At 40.1% G+C, this 15,147-nt stretch overlaps 1 long non-coding RNA gene and 1 pseudogene across 1 annotated transcript; one reads left to right on the top strand and one right to left on the bottom strand.

The window, feature by feature from the left end:
• Window positions 1-2,334: 2,334 nt before the first annotated feature.
• On the top strand, window positions 2,335-3,382 carry LOC125752838 (uncharacterized). The gene is made up of 2 exons (XR_007403277.1): window positions 2,335-2,547; window positions 3,124-3,382. It is a non-coding gene; the product is annotated as an uncharacterized LOC125752838 (long non-coding RNA).
• Window positions 3,383-8,428: 5,046 nt separating this feature from the next.
• On the bottom strand, window positions 8,429-8,690 carry LOC118351180 (bolA-like protein 2; annotated as a pseudogene).
• Window positions 8,691-15,147: the final 6,457 nt, after the last annotated feature.

Genomic DNA, 15,147 nt, shown 5'->3' on the forward strand with positions numbered 1-15,147 from the left:
TGGGATAACCAGCCGTCCTCAGGGCAGGTGGCTTCTTAACACTCACCTCTCTGAGTTGGTGTTTTTGTCTCCTTTGTGGCTTATGAGGATTTTTTTTTTTTTTGTATTGTCATGTCACTTCTGCTATGCATTATACATTTAAAAAGATATTTAGAAATATTTCATACAGTCTTCTTGGTTTCTTTGTAGCTGATGGTTCCTTAAGATATCTCATCTGAAATATTGCCATAAATAGAAAACAGAGTCTTCATTTTATTTCCTACTCAACTTCTAATATCCCCCAGAATACTTTCCTGTTGACAGATGCTGTGCTCTGGCAAGCTAGATTTTAGTTCAGTTTAAGGAGGAACTTTTTGAATGTCAAGAAGATGAAGTATGCCAAGGAGGTGATAAGTTCTCTGGAGGTTTTAAAGTACAGACATGATCCTTTAATTGGTCATTTTGGAGAGCAATTTATGTACCATGGACAGAAGAATGGAGAGATAAAAATTGTTAAAACTCACAATTCTTTCATACTGGTAGTAGTCCTGACGGTGGTAGGTAACAGATAATGGTGGTGGTAATAGTGGTAGAAACTACTAACTAATGAGTATCTATTGGATATGTGGCATACATTATGCTGGAAACTTATATGAATTGTTGTCTCCTTTTTACCTTATAACAATCTTATTGTGGTAGGTATTATTATCCCTAATGTACAGAAGGGGAAAGTGAGGTCGTAAAAAAATTAATTTCCTAAGGTCACATGTTAAATGATTCAGCCAGGGATAAATTTTGAGTCAGTTGGCTTCAAAGCCAAGGTGTTTTCCTCAATATCATGCTGTGGATGGTCCCTGCAATAGGACAGTAGAGAGGGATAAGGCTGTCATAACCACCTCCCAGGGGTAGTTGTGCAAATTCTTTCCTGCTCTAGCTTTAAGCTTGTCCATATTTTTCGGCTTAATTCCCCACCATTCAGATTTTCAATTGCTGTTTGAAAGGGAGAATTATATACAACCCCCAAATCAATTTTGGCTAAAAAAGAAGAGCTTCCAAGTACATGCCACTAGGGGATCACATAATGGCATCACTTTGATTTTTACTGCAAATGCTTAGGGATAAACACGGTAGTAAATATGCTATCCTGTTTAGCAATTTAAATATTCTCAGCAAGCTCATTAGGTCCTGTCACATCCACACATACGGCTGCTCCTTGTGTGAGAGTGATACTCCCAACCCGACAACCTGTTCTTCCCAAAGACAGATGTTACTGGATAAGGGCTTGGTGGATGCTCCTCACCCTGGAGAAGAATGTTGAGAGGCAACCCTTTGAAGAGTTATGGATAGTGCCATCGCAGTAAAGAGCCTGACTTTATTTCTGATACTTGACTGCTGACAACTTCTTAAAGCCTGCTTGCCTTTCTCTTTCTGTCCCATATCTGGACAAGCTTATGAGAAAACCCCTCAAGCCTGGGCCCTCACCCCAGTCCCATCTCATAATCACCATAAAACCCCAACCCGCTTGTCCTTGTCCTTCATTTTTCTCTTTCAATCATTTTGGCCTTTTAGAAGGCTATCTTGGTCTTCCCAGAGAGTCTCACTATGTAAGCAATGAAACTTTTTATATTCTTTTTGCCTGTGTGTATATAGCGTCATCGATCTTGACACCTAGAACTGAATTTTGTGTAAGGATATTTATTCTCTGTGGGGTGATCACAGTACTTGGGAAGGGGAATATTGAACAAAAAATGACAAGGACCTGGGTCTTGGATGCTTGACTGTCTGTGCCAGCCACTGATAACTCTGCAGTGTTCCTGAAAGCAAGATATAGAGAGGGCAAAATTAAGCAAATGCCCCAGTTTTATCACTACAAGGCTTTGGTACCAAACCCCTGTATGGTCCTCTAGTCACATGGACAACTCCTTTTGCCTAGATTGGAGGTAGCTTAGTACCAAGAATAAAGACAGATTGATTTTCTGAGACTCTTCCTCCAGAAATCATACTCAAATATCCCCATCAATTTATTGAGAGCATATTGGCCAGCAAAAAGTAGCTTGATATGATATTCATCTCATGCCTACAACTTTTCTTCTCCTCTGCCCTTTCAGGATGTGGGAACTCTTAGGCCCAAGTATATTCTGAGACCATGTATTAATCTGGGATTATTGGAAATGAGAGAGGGTGTGGAAAAAGGGGAGAAATGGATGAGCATTTTCAAGCAAGAGCTTGGCACTGACCTCCTTAACTATCTGGTCTCCTGGGAAGAGAGAGTGGTGGTGATGGAGGAAGGGTTGGAGGGGGGTGGAGAGAGAGAAAAGGAGCAGGAGGAAGAGGAGGAAAAGAGAACAGAAGAGAGAAGAGAGGAGAGAGAAGGTTGAACAGAACCCTAGACTATGACATCAGAATGAAAGTCCTTGACTGTGTACAGTCCCAAGCAGTCCTCCTTCTGGTGTTAAAAAGATGGATGGTAGACATAGGGACAGGATGCATTACCTAGTACACAGTAAATGAGTGGGACTTTTCCAAATTCCATCATGCCAGAATGATAAGCTTATGAAATTAGAGAAAGTAAATTTTAGGATAGTTTTATTTATTCCTTTCTAGTCTGGATGCCTTTTTGTTTATTTTTCCTTTTTAAAAAAATGATTTTATTTATTCATGAGAGACACACACAGAGAGGCAGAGACACAGGCAGAGGGAGAAGCAGGCTCCTCGAGGGGAGCCCGATGTGGAACTCGATCCTGAGACTCTGGGGCTATGCCTTGGGCCAAAGGCAGATGCTCAACCACTGAGCCACTCAGGCGTCCCTTATTTATTTTTCCTAATTGCACCTTGATACTAGCTTCAGTACAATGTTGAATAGGAGTAAGGAGAGCAGACATTCTAGCCTTGTTCCTGATCTTAGGAGAAAAGCATTCAGTTTTTCAATGTTTAATATTATGTTAGCTCTTGGCTTCCCATATATTCCCATCCTTTACGAGGCTGAGAAAGTTCCCTTCTATTCTAATTTTACATAAATTTTGTATCATGAAGGAGTATTTTAAATTTTGGCAAATGATGTTTCTATAACTTTTGAGATAATTCTATGATTTTTTAATAGACTGTTGGTGTGATTATACTGATTGATTTTTTAATTTCTTTTAGTTTTTCAAGAGTTTGTTTGTTTATTCATGAGAGAGACACACAGAGAGAAGCAGAGATGTAGACAGAGGGAGAAACAGACTCCATGCAGGGAGCCCGACGTGGGACTCAATCCCGGGACTCCAGGATCACACGCTAAACTGCTGAGCCAACCAGGGATCCCCTACTGATTGATTGTTGTTTTTTTTTTTTTTTTTAACTGCTTGATTTTTAATGTTAAACTGATTTTACAATTCTGGGGATAAACTCCACTTGGTTATGATGTGTTGGTCTTTTTATATATTGCTGGATTCAATTTGTTTAAATTTTGTTAAGGATTTTTGCATTTATGTTCATGTTGGAAAGTAGTTTGTACTTTAGTTTTCTTTGAATAACCAATTGGTTTTGGGATGAGGGTAATGCTGGAGTCAGAATGAGTTGAGAGTGTCCCCTCAATTTTTATTTTGTGCAAGAGTTTATGCAAAATAGGTATTATAAGTTTTAAAAAAATTTTTTGGGAGATTTCACCAGTAAAATTATTCATGCCCAGAGTTTTCTTTATGGAGAGGGTTTTACAAACAAATTTCTTTCATATAGGCAGAACTATTCAAGCTATTTATTCCTGAACAAGTTTTGATAACCTGTATCTTTAAAGGAATTTACCCATTTTATCTAAGTTGTAGTTATTGGCATAATTTTTCATAATATTTTCTTTTTAATGTCTGTAAGATCTGTAGTTATGTCCCTTCTCTCATTCCTGATATGGGCAATTTGTTCTCTCTTTCCCTTCCCCCCATCAGTCTGCCTGGGTTATCATTTTTATTGATATTTTTAAAAGTGTTTATCCTTAAAAAATATTTTATTTATTTATTTGAGAGAGAGGAAGAGTATGAGCAGAGGGAGGGGCAGAGGGAGAGGGAGAAGCAGACTCCTTGCTGAGCAGAGAGCATGATACGGGGCTGAATTCCAGGATCCTGGGATCATGACCTGAACCGAAGGCAGATGCTTAGCTGACTGAGTCACCCAGGCACCCACTTTTATTAATATTTTAAAATAAACCTTTAGTTTTGTTGTTTTTCTCCATTTTTTTTGAAGATTTATTTATTTGAGGCAGGGAGGGGCAGAGGGAGAGGGAGAGAGAGTCTTAAGCAGACTCCGTGCTGACTGCAGAGTCCATCATAGGGCTCAATCTTATGACCCCAAGATCATGACCTGAGGCAGAACCAAGAGTTGGACACTTAACTAACTGCACCAACCCAAGTGCCCCTTTCTCTCATATTTTTCTGTTTTGCATTTCATTGATTTCTGTTATCTTTATTATTTATTTCTTAATGCTTACTTTAGATTTTATTTTTCTAGTTTCTTAAAGTGGAAGCTTAGGTCATTGATTTTAAACCATCCTATTCTTTAATACAAGGTTTTCTATGCTAAGAATTACCCTTCATGCCCTGCTTTAGTTTCAAAAAAAGAAATTTTGATATATTGTGTTTTCATTTTTCTCAGGGAAAATATTTTCTGATTTCCCTTGTGATTTATTCTTTGGCTTATAGTTTGTTTAGAAGTGAGTTGTTTAGTTTCCAAATATTTGGTTATTTTCCATATATCTTTCTGTTGTTGATGTCTACTTTAATTCTCATTGTGGTCAGAGAACGTTCTTCACCCTGCCCAAGAAGTGAACTAGCCAACAGTCTCTGTGCGTGGGCAGGAGGCACTAAGGAACTCATCATTGTGTTCAGAGAAGCAAAGCCCCACAGGGAAAAGTTGTTGGCCCTAGCCTGTCTTTAGGTGAAGGCATGAAGCAATAGGGAGATGCTATAATCTATAGGCAAATCTCTAACATTTTCCTCCCCTTGCTTCCAATGAAACAAAAAGTTTTCCTTAAAGGTAAGAGACTAAGTCAACTTTTCCCACAGCACCTGGCAAATTGTGTTTAGCTGAGAGTGTGGCATTCAGCCAGAACCTCTGAATATAAATATGCCAGTCATTTTCTCCCCATGCCATCTTATTGTCAGAAAACCTGCCCATCCACAGCCTGGAAGGGGTGGCTCTAATTATCATGTATCTCTCTATATATAATAATCTGGTTGTGCTAATGTAGTCACCTGGCCCTAGCTGAGCTAATAAATAGCTCTTTGCAGGGAATATGGAATGGACTACAGAGATGGAACCATTAATATAAGGGAGCCGAGCTGCAAGATTTCTCTTAGTGGTGGTGGTGGGACAAGGCCACCATTTCAGGGCATTCAGGACAGACCATGCAAAAGGGGTGAAGGAGTACAGAAACTGGTCTGGATAGAGAGAAAGATGGGGAAAATAACATGGAAGATTTGGGAGACATGAGGTTTGGGGTGGAGAAAGGATGGAGAATGAGAACACATCAACTCCCCATTTCCTATAAGGCCCATTGTCATTTTTTAAAAACAATTCTATTGTGTGATATTCCCCTGGGTCCTTAAAATAAATTCCAATATATTCAAGTTAGCTAAAATGAACGTCTCTTCCTTGCAACCAAAATGCCCCTAAAACATCTGGTTTACTTAGCTTCTTTAACTCCAGTATGATGGCTGGAATAATTAGCCTGAACTACCGGCCCCTTCTTCAGAAACTGGCTGGGAAGAGTCCCCTGTGAGACAAAGACCAGCTTCTACTGGAACTCGTGTCTGGTTGATAATGATTCATGGTGTCAATTAGGAAATGTGACTGTGGCTGTTGCTGCTTACGTTCTGGTCTCCTCATGTTTGTCTGGTCTCACAAGGCAGCTGGCATCAGGAATTGCCCATGGCTTTGAGGACTGCAGCAATGTCTCCCTGCTCCCTGGTTATAGTTCTGGAAGGGCCATTAATTTCCTCTAGGGTAATGCCTGAATCTCACACTGCAGTGCTTAAGGAGCCAGAGAGTAGTCACCTAACATGAGGATAAAAATGTAGAAAATATGCTCAGCATCCCTTGAGTCAGATTTAACTTTAATGCTCTTTATCCCAGGTGGTTCTCATTAATTTGCATGTATTTATTGAGCATCTACTGTGCATCAATTATCTCATCTCTCTGTTCCCTATTTGCTCCTCTTCTGACTGTTATTTCTTAATTTACATTCCAAGAACCTTTTCTTCTCCAATACTCCCTTGGGTTACTGACTCATTTCTCTGTTTTATTGCTGAACTTTCTCAAGGAGCCATCCAGTTGCTATCTCTACTTCCTTAACCTTTTCACTAACTCCATATCTCTGTGCCATCTATCTTCTCCTTTCCCCAAGATACAATTTGGTTCTCTGAATTTCCCTGTATCATCACAACAAATGCTTTTCTTAAGTTAGCTGAAGTGATTTTCAGTTCCTTATATATAAACAGTTTCTAAAACATTCTCATTTCCTCAGTTTAACTCTCTGACCTCTATATGACAGCTGGTGTAATCTGATTCAGGGTATCTTCTCTTCAAGCATCCAAAGGACTGGAGATATCTCTGGCAAAGACCCAGGAGACCTAGGAAAATCCAAATCTTCCTAGCCTTAGCCACATCTCTGTTGATGTTCATGAAGTGGCTGTGCACACACAGCAAATGGAAAACCATGAGCCCCTGTGTTATTGGTTGGGCTAAGGCTTAATACCTTACCATAGGAATTTTTGGTAAAATCAGTTGGAACTTGAAGCTTAAGCTCCAGCTCAAGGAGAATCTATCTGCAACCTGTCTTCAAGCTTGAGTAGGCAGTGGTTCAGTTACTAATCCTGAAACTGGAAGCAGAAGAGAGGATCAGCCAGAGGCTTGAAATCTGACAGTGAGATCAGCATTTAATTGATTTTCTGCTGGCAGACCTTACTTCCCATAGAATGATTAGAGTGAATTACTTATAAAAATTATTTTTCTTTAGGATGTGGAGACATACTGGTAGGTAATGTGGAGGAACATAATTAATCCCTTAACAAAATTTGATGCTCACTACCTATTAACCTTAGCCCATTTGTAGTATGCACACAGCTGTATCAAACCCTTTATTTGCATTTCACTTACTGTTGCCCCAATCAAATAATTTTTCTCAAAGTAATTTGGTATATAATTGTTATGCTATTAATTCACAAAACTGTTATATTGTTCATTCATTCAGCAAATATTTATTAAGCCAGGCAGTAGAGATGAAAAGTGAATCCTTAAGGCAACATCCCTAGTCTAAGGAGCTCACAGTTTATGAGTTAGAGGAGAAGGTGGGAAACAACAGATTTAGAAGCAGGTAAGCACCATGAGGTGTTTGTGAAAGAAGTCTCAATAAGTAGACAAGGAGAGAACAAAGGAGAGAGGCTCAGAGAGGCTGGGTCCACTTCCTGGTTCCCCCTTTCTTGTTCATCTGCAGCCCAGTAAAGTCTCTTTTGACTTTGTCAGTCAAAATCAGGGCCGTTTTGGCTGGGCTCCCCAGCCTTTTATGTTTGTTTGTTTATGTTTAACAAACAGCCCCTGATAACAGTGCTGGAAAGGTCCAAGAAGACATTTGGTTAATCTCCCAATTTTAGGAGTTGGAGGCCCAGAGGGAGAAAGGCATTGGTTCAGTGTGACCAGCTAGCCAGTATCACAGCAGGCCTAGAACAGAGCATTGACCAAATCCTGCACTGTCTGTATTGAAGTACTGCGCTGTCTGTATTGATCTTAAAGATCTCCTAGTTCAACCCCCTCAGCTATAGGATAGGGAAACAGTACCACCCAAGGAACAACTAGATCAAAGTCACAGAGTTGGTCAAAGACAGGACCTAGATCCCTGGCCTCCCAGCCCAGTCACCCTCTCACTGATGCACCTGCCCCAGGCATCCTCACATCCAGCTTGAGAATCTCCAGTTGCTTTCTGGAAGACATGTCCCATAGTCTCCAGCTAAAGATAGGCCCTTCACTGGCCGTAGTAGTATTTCCTGGCATTTTATTTCCAGACTTCTCTCTCTACTCTCCTTTGGGTGTCAAGTCCCCTGGTCAAATCCTGGAGCTCTTGTTCTTCTCTGCTCTCCAACTAGTAAGCTTTCTATAGCTTCCCGCTTCTCTTGATCTTGACCATGTCCTCCTTAGTTTGATCTAGTTAGATTCTCTAGTCAGCTTCCCTCACCCCGTGGCTGCTTCCCCTCCAACCCCCATTTCTCAGACAGTCAGTCCCTGCCTTTCCAGTAGCAACTTCTTCCCTAGACATGGTCATTAGCCCCTTCCAGGTCCTCTGAACTTGTTCTGTGATACAGAGCCTCTGGCGGGCTGGTCAAGCCTATGTATCCTTTCTCACAGTAATGCTACTTTATTTTATTTTATTCACTTTTTAAATTTTTGCCATGATTCATAATTTAATGGCCATGCTTGTCTTGGTCTCTTATTTCTGCTGCTTATGAGATCACTGCTCTGGGGTCAGGGTTTTCTGCTCAAAGGCATGGATATGCAGGAGCCTTTCTACTGAGCACATGTTCACCAGCCCATGGTTCTGAAGCAGTGTCTTCACCTTGAACTTGGCTGAACCATCAGAACTTGGAGTGGGGCATGCAACAGTTGAGAGTAGTGTCCTCTGCTTCCATGGATACTGCCTCCAGGTCCCACTGAAGTTTCTCCTGAAGGTACTTGATGCTGTTCCATTCCATCAGCCCAGCTAGATGGAACCCCAGCTCTAGCCCCAGTGATTTTAAATGTATTAACCAAAATACATAGAACAAGAAAGGAAATCCATTATTTTGAAAAACATGTAAACATTTATCAAAACATAAAAAACCCAAATTTGTGATGTAGGAATATATGTACTTTTTTGGCCAATGTGTTAAATGATAAGATCTGATGGTGAGTCCAATGACTTCCATAAAGTTGAAGTAGTGTTAAGCACAAATGATATAGCAAGATGTCTCTAACAGTTGTAATGTGGTATGAAATCATCTGTACTCTTCATTATGGACAAATTCACAGGTATATACTGCTGTAATTTGTTGCCTACATTCATAATTGAATGCTAAATTTGTTAGAATTTAGTAAAAAATGAAGACATAATATTTTTCTCATACAAGTTCATGGATCCCCTGAGTATTTATGCACAAACCCATTGGCCATTGTGGACTTTAGGTCAAGAAATCCTGTCCTAGATGATCCCATGGCTTCAAATGCTGTGTAGATATTGCCTAAATTTCTATCCCCAGACCTCAATATCACTTTGGATGTCTCATAGAAACCCATAAAACTTCACATGTCAAAAAATAAATTTTTGATCTTATCCCCCCCCAAACAGCTTCTCATTTTTTTTCTCCTTTCGATAAATATCATCTCTGTCCTCCTGGAATTCATTCTCTACACTTTATTTTTCACTTTACTTCTATTTATAAATCATTCCATTATACGTTTACTCACCAAATATTTAGTCAGCACTTACTATATGTCAACCAGTGTTATGGGCATTGGGATTCAGCAATGTTTAAGGTGACTTGTTGCTCTCATGGACTTATAAGACATTGTTGCGAGGCATGGTCAATAAATAAGAGAATATAGTGGGTATGGTATATGACATATTAGGTATCAATAAGTGACTTAAGATATTATACTTCCAAAATGTTTCTTTGGTTCTGCTGCTTCTTTCCATATCCACTACCATCCCTTCAGCCTCAGCCACTTTAGATTCTTGCTTGCAATAGTTTCCTAACTATAGTCTGTTAGGACTATAGTCTGCCAGGCCTGTTCTGGTCCATTCTTTTTCACTGTATAGCAGCCAAAGTGAGGAAGGGCCATGTCCTTCCATTGCTGAAACCCTTCAGTGACTTTCTACCACACTTAGAATAAATCAGACTCCTCACCTGGAGGGTCCTGTGTGATCAGGCCCTCAGCTACCCATTTTCTTCCTCTCTTACCAATTCCCCACCAGTTCTGTTTGACCCTCCTCACCTTGCAGTTCATTACAGGCATCAGTTTCCTGCCTCAGGACCTTTGTCTGGCTTTAAGCCCGGCTGGCTCCAAATCACCTTTCAGATCTTAAACTAGTTCATCTTTATCCAAGATGCCACCTCCTTAGAGAGCCCGTTCCTAGCCCCTCAATCTCAATTAGGTTTCTCTCTCATTCTTTCTTAGAGCAACTTTTTTTCCTTTATATACCAAGCCACTAGTTATATTATTTCATATATATTCAAGTGTTTCTTTGATATCTCTTTCTTCCACTACATCAGAAGTTTCAAGAAAGCAAGAATCTTGTCTATTTTGCTCACCAGCTGCATAATAGTTCCTGGCATATCGTTAGTGCTTAACAAATGTGTAGCTGTTGAATGAGTTATGAATTACTATACATTCATCTCTGACATCTGCCCCTAAACTCATCACATATTCCAGGTTCATGCTTCCTCTTTTATCCATGGGCATATTAAAAGCTCTATCTATACTTAAATAATCCCCAACCTAATCAGATACAGTTATTCTCAAATTCATATATCCATCCATCCATTCAACCACTTAACCATTATTTATTGAGCACCTTCTAATTGCAAGGCATCATGCCAGGCAGTATATAAGATTGAAAGATGAATAAGACATGGTCCTTATCCTTAAGATATTTGCCACCTAGAAGAGGATTTAAGAAGTTGCCCAATAGTCATAGTGGAAATATAGGTGCTTTGTCACATGGTCAGCATAGTCAGTCACCACTGACAAAGGTGTAAAAAAGGTAGATAATTCTTCCAACTAAAGATTTCCGGAAATCTCTCATGGAGAAAGTGGCATATGAGCTGGATCTTTTTTTTTTTTTTTTTTTTAATTTTCATTTATTTATGGTAGAGAGAGAGAGAGAGAGGCAGAGAAGAGGGAGAAGCAGGCTCCATGCACCGGGATGCCCGATGTGGGATTCGATCCCAGGTCTCCAGGATCGCGCCCTGGGCCAAAGGCAGGCGCCAAACCGCTGCGCCACCCAGGGATCCCATGAGCTGGATCTTGAAAGATGGGCAGGATTAGATAACAAAAGGTGATAAAGGAGGCATCCCAGATGAAGTAAACTTACTGTACATATAGTAAATAACATGCAGAAGTAGAAAAACACAAGTGCGTCATGGGATCCATGAGTGGTCTATAGCCTACCTTACCTGCAGGGAAGCTATGGAAGGCAAGGATGGGGTGTGTGACTTTTTTTTTTTCATTTTGTTCTTTATTTGATACCTAATGGGGAGTCAGCAAAGATTATTGGACAGAATAATAAAATATGCATTAGGAGGGAGCACTGGAAAGACCTAATTGCCTGTGTGATTTTAAGTTAGGTTGATTTTCCTTATTCAACTAAAAGATAAACAAAACACGGGGGCAGGAAGAGTGCAGGGAAGAAAGATACCTGTGTGGTTAGAGTGGATGGGGAAATCCTTGTGGAGCAAGTAGGACATCCCTTTGCCTTCCACCTGGGACAGTAATTCATTGACATTAAAGGAACCAAACTCAAAGTTCAATAGCCACACTTGTCCTTAGACTGAGGGGCATGGACTCCACAGCTGTATTAGTCTGCTTATGCTGCCATAACAAAATACCACCAACTGGGTGGCTTAAACAACAGAAACTCACTTTCTCCCAATTCTGGAGGCTGGGAAGTTCAAGATCAAGGTGCTGAGTGATTGCTTCCTGGTGATCATCCTGGCTTGCAGACAGCAACTTCATACTGTCTTTCCTTGGTGCATGTACATGGAGGGAGAAAGACCTGTCTCTCTTATAAGAGAGTCTGCCAATCCTAAGACCCTAAGTTTATAACCTAATCTAAGTTTAAGTACTTTCTAAAAGTTCAAATTCCAAGTACAGTCATACTGGGAATTTAGGGCTTCAAAATATGAATTTTAGGGGTACATAATTCAGTCCATAGTATGGAGCAAATCAGCCCTCACATCCTTTAGAATCAAAGACCATGCAGTCTTCTAATTCAGTGATTTTCAAGTTATATTTCAAGGAGAACTAGACATTTCAAATAGCACCTTCTGGGGACCCCTCTAAAGGGACAAAAGATAAGTAGATTCTACCCATTTTATATATTGGGCCTCCACATAGGATTTCCTCTAAAGGAAGGGTTATTCTGCTAAAAGAATATTAAAAACATTTGGTCTAGTTTGATGACTTCATTTTACCAGAGGAAGAGAGGATCTTCTGATTATTCAGAAAAATAAAGAGACTTGCTCACAGTCACGTGACAAGGTAGAGACAAATTCTAGTAGCCAATAAGCACAACTAGAACTCTGAACATGGACTCCTTGTCCAGTGTTTTGTCCATGTCCCTTATAGATTCCTCCAGGTTCAAGAGGAGAAGCCATGGATGTCCTCATTGTAGGCATGACTAATGGTATAGAATGGTTGCTTACTGAAGATCCTGTCCAGAAAACTACAGAGGTCACTGATCTTTTATCTCTTCTTCCCTCCCTACTTGGTCTGCATGCCCAGGTTTGTATAATGACAGGAATTATAGACTATTAAATAATTTAGATGTTTTTCCTAAACAAGTGTGCCCAGAAAATTTTTGCCATAGATGTCTAAGTGTTGCTCTAATTTGGATCAGTCAGCCACACACAGAAGAATCAGAAGAGGTAAATGGTTTCCTCTCTGGAGATGGGAGAGACAAATCTTTGCCATATAGGGAGAGATTGATGTACTGAAGTTTGTCAGATCAGCTCTAATCCTTCAAGGAGCCAAAGACCCATAATGAAGACAAAGATCAAAGCTTTTGAGGCAAAGGAAGAACCTATCCAGGCTCCTTCTGAGCTCAGAATGCCCAGACTTGGGATGCAAAAGTCATTTTTGTAGAAAAAAGAATTGATTTTAAAAAATCTATTTCTCTTGTGGCTAAAGAAGAGCGTGAGAGGGTGGCAGAGAGCTCCATGCATGACTCCTCTTGGTCCCTGGAGTAAAGGCCCCTCACTTTGCCTTATCCACAAAGATGTATTAACCAAAGCTGCTTGCTGCCACTTTAAGATACAGGCCATCCAGATAGCCAAATGCTTTCCCTTGGACCATATCCCTTTTATTATTCACACATCATCCTTCAGGTTATAGCTTAAATGTTTCTATCTTCTCAGAAAGACATTTCCTGACCACTCTGCCTCCCCCATTATTATTCTCAACATGAAGCTTTTCCTCTCCTTCAGAGCACTTAACCCAAGGTATAATTATATATTTATATGTTTGGCATTTGCCTTTCCCAGACTCTAAGCTCCACTTGGGCTGTGATAAACATCAGTGTATTATGGGTGCTTGATCAGTGTCTGGCACATCATAAGCACTCAGTGAATATTTATTGAATGAACAAGTGGTTTATTTCTACTAATGTGGAAGTTTTGTTGTTTTTTTTTTTGAGGACCAACTGCCTGTATCTTTATGTTACATTCAATAATCTTGGTAACTGTGGATTTTCAGCCTAGAGCCAAGAAAATGAAGGAGTGTGAGAAATGATTTTAGTCTGTCATTGTTCAATGAAAGATCAGATCTTGAATGGAACTTTCTGTGACAATTTCATTCATTTAGTCTTTCAGCAAATGTTTATTGATCAAGTACTATATGATTTGCACTGTAAAAGTGCAAGCATATAGCATGAATGAGATAGAAACAGTCTCTGACCTAATGCAGCAGATAGAAAAAAAGTCAACAAAAATGAGCAAGATTGTTGAGAGCATAAGCAGGATGGTGAGCTGAGGAATGATGAGGGAAACTACATTGAGAAGTGGCTGAAAAAGTCTGCTCTATACCAAAGCCTGGGTGTTGAGAATGCACTAGCCATGCAAAACAGACAGAGGGAACAGCAAATTCAAGAGTCTGAAGGTGGGGATTGGCCTAGCATGTTGAAGGGACAGAAAGGGAGACAAGGATGGCCAGAGTACAGTAAGCAAGGAGGAGCATGGACTGAAATAAGATTGGCCACGAAGAGCTCCAAAAACCATAATTGGTTTAGATTTTATAATAAGAGCAACAGGAAGCCTTTGGAAGTTTTTAAACAGAGGAGTGGCATGCTTCGGTTTACATTTTAGAAAGAGTGTAGATTGGACTAGAGAAGGGCAAGATAGATCCAAAGAGACAAGTGAGTCTATTGCAGTAGTTAAAGCAGAGATGGGTGCTTGACCTTGGGTGATGGCAGTAGGAATGAAGAGAAGTGGGCGCGAGATTTATTTGGAGGTAGAAGTGACAGGTCTCAGTGATGAACTGCGGATGGGAGAGAGGGAGAAATTGAGGATGATTCTACTATGACAAATAGCCTTTTCCTTGAAATCATGCATCTTTTCAATTTGCTACTGACTTGACCCACCCTGATTTTCATCATTATAAACCATTAAGACTTTCACTATTCCCTCCTTGACATCACTTAAGCTCCATATTTAGTATCTTAATTCAATAATGTACAATCTGTATGGCTCATATCTTGATCTTCACAGCTCATTGAATCTCTTTAAAAGGTCTGCAACACACATGAATTAAACATGGTGGACAAAGTGAGAGAAACTCTAAGTGGTAGACATCCCTGCTCTCTTAGCCACTTGTTCCGAGCAGAATCCAGGTGGAGTTCCTGACTGAAAGGCAATGCTGATGGTCACTGTCTCAGCAGGTATTTTCAGGAAAGTTGGGGAAAGTCAAATGTCTTAATGAGAAAAGGATATGGGGAAATGAAAGAGGGAGAAAGAGACAAAGTCTCAAATACCAGGGCTGCCAATTAAGCATCTTGACCAACTTGAGATACTGGGCCAAATGAGATGACCAGTACTTCCTTAAGCCCAGCAGTGTTTGCGTGCAGACACAGAGCCAAAGAAGAAGGGAAAGATGGAGCTGGGTAGGGAGAAATGAAGCTGGTAATGAGAATAACAGTGGCCACTATTTACTCAAGTCTTACTGTTTGTCATGCAACATGCTAAGACCTTCAGGCAATTTGTACTGTTTAATCCTCACAACCACCCCTTTAAGGATGATCTCCATTTTACAGATAAAAAAACCCCTGAGACTCAAGGAGGTTTAGGTAACTTCCTTACAAATAACAAATAACTGATAGAGTAAGGATTTAAACCCAGATTGGTGTGACTGCAAAGCCTGTGTGTACTTACTACACTACCTTTTTAAACAGAGAAACACTAG

This window comes from Canis lupus, chromosome 17 (assembly GCF_003254725.2).
Source record: "Canis lupus dingo isolate Sandy chromosome 17, ASM325472v2, whole genome shotgun sequence".
NCBI lineage: Eukaryota > Metazoa > Chordata > Mammalia > Carnivora > Canidae > Canis > Canis lupus.